Source organism: Panthera tigris, chromosome B4, assembly GCF_018350195.1.
Source record: "Panthera tigris isolate Pti1 chromosome B4, P.tigris_Pti1_mat1.1, whole genome shotgun sequence".
Lineage (NCBI taxonomy): Eukaryota > Metazoa > Chordata > Mammalia > Carnivora > Felidae > Panthera > Panthera tigris.
This window is the reverse complement of record NC_056666.1, coordinates 65231299-65238656: the sequence shown is the minus strand read 5'-3', so window position 1 is coordinate 65238656 and position 7358 is coordinate 65231299. Positions and strand designations below refer to the sequence as shown.

The window sequence follows — 7358 nt, the reverse complement described above, 5'->3', positions numbered from 1 at the left end:
AAAAACCCCAATAATATGATTACTGATTGACAATTTATACCTCAGAATACACAAACATGTGGGAATCATCAATTGACTGTCCTCTTTGAGCCACCTGCAGCATGACGGAAGGGCCTGTATTTCATCCTCTTCCTTACCTTTTATTCAACTTGAAAAACGTTAGCAGTGCCGAGCGCCATGACACACTTAACTGCAGATGATGACAAGGTTCAGTTTTTATGCATGTTAAACGACACTTAGCAACAGCTCTCTTGTCAGCTATTGCTTGAAAGAGATGGCTTTCTCCAACATCATCCCCCCCGCCCCGTTGCTTAGCAACCCTGCTTATTTCACTAGCAATGTACCTATCATGGATATCGACCTGAACAGAAACACATCCTTGAACAATGGAGGACATACAGCAGGAGACATTGTTCTGGTTTCCTAGTTTGGTTTCAGGGCTAGCACATGGCCCTTACTATTAATCATATTAACATACAAATTAACCATTTTGTCTCACTTTTGATAATGTGTTTTATTTGTATTGATGCTGATTGTTTTGCTCCAACAACTATATGTCAGCACTTACATTTCTTATGAAGAACTTCTCTATGGCTTTCTTCAAGCTGATTTTCAAACAGGAAAAGAGTCTATTATTTAAAGTATGCTAACACAGTTTTGCTTTACTTGAGATCTCTTCTAATTGCAATCAAAATATTAGGAAAGAGTGGCATAAAATTTGTCTGTACACTTGAAATATTGAACATACTAACTTGAAATAATACGACATATTCAATAATATTTGGGGAAAATGTGGTGCTATGCACTGTTGGCTATATACTCTACAGCCATTCTTCCCTCCCCAGGATTTCTTTCTTGCTGACTTACCTCCCATTAGAGCAGCTAAAAATATTGAACAGTCACTTTGCTTGCTTCCATTGCAGTAGGACATCAGAATGTGACTCAGTCCTGGCCACTGGCATCTGAGGGAGAAATCTGACTCAGTCTCTGGGATATAATTTCTTCCTTAAAATAAACACAGGAGAAAAACTTCCTCTGCCCATGGACATTGTCACTCCATGCCCTTCCAGAAAATGTAACAACCATCTTACAACTATAAAGTGATAAGCCTAAAGACTGTCAATGAAAAAATAGTTTAAGTAACTCAAATAGAGTTCAGATACTTTATTCATCTGGTAAGTATGAGGGAGCATCTGAAGGGTGGCTAACTCCCTAAGTCAATGTGGGGTAGTTTTGTGGACTCAGAAGAAGAGGTATGGGTCCTGGTGCTTTGGGTCAGGTAGCAGTTTTCACTGGATTGATTGGAGATTCTCCTCCTCCTCCTCCTCCTCCTCCTCCCTCCTCCTCCTTCCTCTTCCTCCTCCTCCTCCTCCTCTTCTTCTCTTCTTTATTGCCTCTTCATTGGAATCACTGATGAAATCCAAGAAGAGTGCTTTTGAGAGCTATTTTTATAAGCCTTGAAGTTTCTCTATTACTTAATTTTAAGGAGAGAGAAGGAAGGAACTTGCTAACTAAATACATAAATAGAAAGTGAAAGAAAGAGGAGGAAAAGAGCAAGAAGACAAAAGATTTTGCTCTATTATGTCTACTTTAATCCTTTTACAAGATCAAGCAATACACCAAAGATGGTGAAGCAGAACAATGAGTCCTGGTGACACTGCTTCACAACTGAGCTAACACTGGAGTCAGAAAAAGCCTTAAAAGGATACATTTGATTAGCCTCACTAAGGATAATTACCCTTTCTGAAAATTAACTGATTTGGGATGCTAATTACATTTACAAAATCTCTTCACAGCAGTAACTAGATTCTTGTTGAAGAATAAATGGAAGAAGATGAATGAATATCAGGGGATAGGAATCTTGAGGGTCATCTTATAATTCTACTGTATGAAGCAGTAAAATTTTAGAAGGAATTTTAGTATACTATATAGCAACCTAGGTGTTCAGAATATATTTTTATTGTAAACATTTATTATGAAAGTTATCAAGCCTCCAGCAAAGTTACAAGATGTTGCTAAATAGTCATGTACTCACCACGTAGACCTCCCATTAACAATTGTTATATCAACATTTATAATTTATATAAATGATAAGACATTTTTGTCAATATCTATCTGTCCTTTTATCTATTCATTAATTCATCTTATTTTCAATGAATTTCAAAGGAACTTGAAGGCATCAACATATTCCTTAAATATTTCAACGTGTAAATTGTTAACTAGAATTCAATATTTGCTAGGGTTTTCTTTTGATATAAAATTTGCATACAATGAAATACACAAACCTTAACTGTACCGTTTGCTATGGAGTTTTTTTTCTAATTTCTCTCCCCCAAGTTTATGGAGGCATCATTTACATATAAAATTTAGCTAGTTTAAGTGTGCAATTTGAGGTGTTTTGAGAAATGTAAGCCTCACCACAACTAAGATACAGAGCATTCCATCATCCTAAAACATTCCTTCTTGCTCTTTTGCAGTTAATCCTTTCCCCTCACCCTGACCCCAGGCAATTACTCAAAAAAATATTTTAACCAAAATAACCAATAGTTATATGGCAAACATAATAAAAGTCCATAAACAAACAATACATTAAAAAAAATATTAACAAAAATAAAAAGGCCAACCAAAAAGAAGACAAAATGGACAGATATGAAATTTATAAGAAACATCTAATTAAACAGTGAGAAGATACTCAGTCTTCTTAGTAGGCAGGAAAATAAAAGTTCAAACAATAATAAAGTGTCACTTTTTAACCTATCACAATGTAAAAACAAAGTCAGTTGTATTTCTAATGTTGAGAAGGGAGAAGTGGTAAAATATCAACTGTTATAGGTCTTTGATAAAATAATCAATCTGGCGATAGCCATTAAAATTAAATCTACTGGCTAAGATGGCCTTGATATTTCCCTCAGTTTGACCTTTATAGACAGGCTTCTTCCTATCTCCTGGTCCCTGACCTCCTTCTTACCATGGCCCTTACAGAATCCGGATGGCCTACACCACTGAGGTTCCTCCTCTCTTAGAGAGGATTTACTTTAGAAAATCTCTCTTAGAGCACTTACTTTAGAAAACTAGTAACTGTAAATTCTTTCTCCATCCCTTTGAGACGTGAGTCCTTTCAAAAGTCTTTTGCCAATTTCACAACCCAGGCCTATCTTTCTCAAGGACCTGGGAGCCATCCTTTTGAAATGTACTCATCTAGGAAGATAATACCCCCATCCCCTAATGTCTGGGGGGGTGGTAGGAGCCTAAGTTCAGTGAATGCCTTGCTTCAAGTTGTAAAACTGTGTCCTGTCAGGAAGATATGAAGACTGTTTACTTTTCCTTTGGGTAAAGCTAATTAGCCAACAAAGATGGCCTGTGATTTCTTTAGTCTAATCCCAGCTCTTGAAAACTCACTTTGTTTCAGTAGAATTGAGATAACTTAGTTATGTTCTGTCTCCCCTATTGCAATAGCCTTGAATAAAGTTTTCAGCATCCGATTAACTTTGTCCAGTGCAGTTTTTGCTTTGACAGTACACACAGTCTTCAATCTGGCATTCCCATCCCACTGCAGAGTCTGTCCCTTAAAAACAAAAGCATGGAATTTAATTAACACTGGTTACCTTGGAATGAATGGAAGAGGATGATAGAAAATAAAGAAAAAGCTATTTTTAGAACCATGTTTCTACTGAAAGAGCATATGTAATTTGGTCTTTTTTTTCTTTTTGATGTCTGATCTTATTTATTTGTTACTCTTAGAAAATCTCATTTTTGACTGGACTCAGGCTTAGAGGTAGAAGCTCTCAGATACCACCTCCATCTCTTGACAATCTGTTCCTGGCATCTTTCCTTGGCTTCTTTCATTTTCTTTGCCAAAAAGTTTAGCATATTCTGCAACCCCTTCCTTATTTTTCTTAGTATGCTGCTTCTTCAGAGCAATACACTGATGTTTGTGTCAGAGGACACATGAAGAAACAAGATGCTGAATCTTGGCCATTTTGGCTCTAGTTTCTTGCCGTCTTAGTTTAGGGGCTTTCTCACAACATACTGGTGGACATCATTTCTTTAGAAAAGTTTGCAGATTCCTCTCATTCTTTTGGGCCCCAGGTGGCAAGACACAGTAGTATTAGTGACTCCAGGAATATCCTTCTCACCCCCCCCTTTTTTTTACAATAACCAAATTGAGAACTCTGAGATTGGCATCCACAATGCAACCCCAAACAGATCTGCACTTTCTTTCTCTAGTCTTCCTTAGTCGGTAGCAGGAATGCCCCTTACTCAGCAGCAGGTGGACATGACCGGGGTCAAGACACCCTGCTTCATGGGGAAGCCTTGCTTGTCATTGCCACCACTTATTTGGACCACATAACCCTTCCATTTTTCATCGAGAGCATCAGCAGCAACTTCTGTGGCCATACCCTTGTTATAAAAGGTATGAGGTTTGTGTTCATCATCCACTTCTATGAGCTTTTGGCAGCCAGTAGCTGAGCAAGAGATGTTCAGCTTCGTCCTAAAGCAGCTTACTGCCTTTGAGGTACCACAAAAAAAGAGCAATATGATCTTTTTTATATAAACTTGTATCTGATGCTGGAAAGAATGTTGAAAAATGAATTGAATGTGCATTAAAATAAAAATAAAATAAAATAGTGAAATATAACTTGACTGCCACTCCCCATGGATTTAAATGATTGTTCAGTGTTTCTGTTTTTGAAGTGTTTTTTTACTATAATTTATCATAGGGCTTTTCACATTAAATAATATTAATTTACTTATGTGTCTGTTTCCCTCATTAGCATACAACACCCTTCTAAGCAGAGAGTATGTCATTTATTTGACTATCTCAAGCACTTAACACAAAATATAAAATATGTTAAATGGTCAAAAAGTGATTGGATTTGAATGAAGTTTATACCACAATAATTTTGGGAAAATATATGAGGACATGAGAGGAATAAGGAGATAAAATAATATCTTTATAACGTGGTGGAACTGGAGAATTTTTTCAGCATATTGAAGTTGCCTGTACTATAGGGCATAATAATACCTTTTATTCAGTTTAACAAACTTCAAATTTGGATGCGTGAGCCCTACTATTCTTTGTCTAAGACATATCCAGGCAACTAAGTTGAGGCCCCTACTCAGGGAATTAACGGTCTCATGGGCATAAAAACATTGACAAAGTAAGCCTAATAAGTGCAATGCAGGATATTGCATTAAAATGAAATAACACATGTCAAAACACTCTATAAGATCTATAGAATCCTATGTGTTTTAGGCTTTTCACAGTATTATAGTCAGTTGTATATATTTCTAATCTCCTCTGTTAAAATATAAATGTGACTAGCCAGTCACTGTGTCTTAATTCTGTTTCCTCTTCCATGACTAGCACAGTTTCCTTGTGTAGGAGGCATTCCAAAATTCTCTGTTAACTGAAGGCACAGATGAACACATAAGTGAATTAATGAATGATTGCCTTTCATTGAGCAGTGGTTTTCAAATAGTAATGTATATCGGATAAGCCTGCAGAGATTTTGATTTAGTTGATCTGGTAGTAAGGGCCAAGAAATCTGTTTAGCACTTAGGTTAATTCTGATGTAGCTGGCATGCAGACCATCCAGTGAGAAGTTCTGGCAAAGAGTGTAGAGTTTTGGCCCACTTCATTATCTTATTTGGTTTTGAAAGCAAAGATATAGTCAAAATTTTGTCCTTCCAGGGCTGAGCCTCCATCAGCCTTACAGGTAGAACTTTAAAAAAGCATAGCTGATTTATGTGTCAGAGGGAAATTACAGTCTGCTTCTATCTTTCATCTAGAAGCAAAGAAATCAATTTAGATTCTGTCCTCCTTGTTAAGGCACCAATATTTTAATGCAGCTAAAAATCTGATAAGGGGAGGGGCCAAGATAGAGAAACAGCATGGAAGTGTTTTTTTTGCATCTCTTATCCCTGAAATGCAACCAGATTAACACTAAGCCATCTTGTACACCTAGAAAACTGATTTGAGGATTAACACAACAATCTGCACAACTTGAACCACAGAACTTGGCAGGTACACAGCACAGAGAGGTGAACTGGGGGAGAGAGAAGCCGCGGAGAGCAGGGAGCTGGTTTTGCTTGCAGAGAGAGGACAGAGATGGGGGGCAGGTGGAGAATACGGGAAACACACCCCCCCCAAAAGCAGCAGGGGAGAAAAAGAAAAAGTGGAAACAGTCACAAGGGTCTGAACAAAAAAGGGATAAAGGAGAAAGGAGAGTTTAAATTCCATTAAGACTCTATAAACAGGGACAGTGCAGAGTCCGAAACTCCGCAGCTGGATAACTGGTGGTGCTCTGGTGGGAAGGGCGAATCCCCAAGAGCAGAAAGTGAGGTCTGAGGGGTCTACAGCCTACAAGGTGAGTGGCAGTTCCCCTGCTGGGAGGACATTTGATAGAGGCTGTGCAGCCACCCCATCCACAAAGGTCCCAGTGGATCCCAGAAAACAACCACATTCACTGGTGTTGGAACAAGGGTGTTAAAGGTTAAGCCTGGAGCCAGGTGTGTGTTGTGATTTACCATAATCCCTGAAACACTGCTGATACAAGATTGCATGAACTTTTTCTAGGGTGGGCTGGCACCCAGCCAGGGTCTCTGGGCATCGGCAGCAGCACAGTCTCGAGAACGTTCCTGGAGGCAGGCCGGCACCAGCCATTGCTCAGCAACACCCTCCCCCAGAGGGTCTGAGTGGGTCAAATCCCCAGTCCCTCAGAAGTGAGGGACATCTCACAGCCGCATCTGAGATAGAACTCAGGAGGGAGGTGCCACCTGGCAACTTGATGGATTGGTCATGGACAGTGTAAAAGCGGGGAGAGTAAGAAAGCCAGATACAAAGGGGGTGCTTGGTTACTGGTCGGGGAGAGCACAGAGTTCTGACACTGGAGACTGGGTATGTAGGTGACGCCATTTTCACCCCTCCAGTGCATGCACATGCACCTCTATAGGAGCCACAACAATCCACCCCAGGAAGCTAAGCAGCGCCATCTAGTGGAGATTGGAGCCATTACACTAAGCCTTGCCCAACTGAGCCCAACTGTCCCGCTTGAGGAACATGACAAGTCTCTCTGCCTACTTAGTTTATGGACTATAAAGTGCTTCATGGTTTGACTTCTACAGGAAACTGGATGTAATTTCAATTGTATTTCATTCTGTTTGCTGGTCCTTTCATTCAATTTTTTTTCTTTTTCTTTTCTTATTCTTAAATACAGAAAAAGAAAAAAAATTATTTTTATTTTCCATTGTTATTAAAAAGATTTTTCTTTAATATTTTTTCTACCATAGTTTTAACTTTTTTATAAGTTTTTAAAATTCTATTTTACTTTCATCATTTAATTTTATTCTATTGT

The 7358-nt window shown here is 38.6% G+C and overlaps 1 pseudogene; it reads right to left on the bottom strand.

Annotated features, from left to right (window-relative positions):
• Positions 1-3747: 3747 nt before the first annotated feature.
• On the bottom strand, positions 3748-6919 carry LOC122240522 (annotated as a pseudogene).
• Positions 6920-7358: the final 439 nt, after the last annotated feature.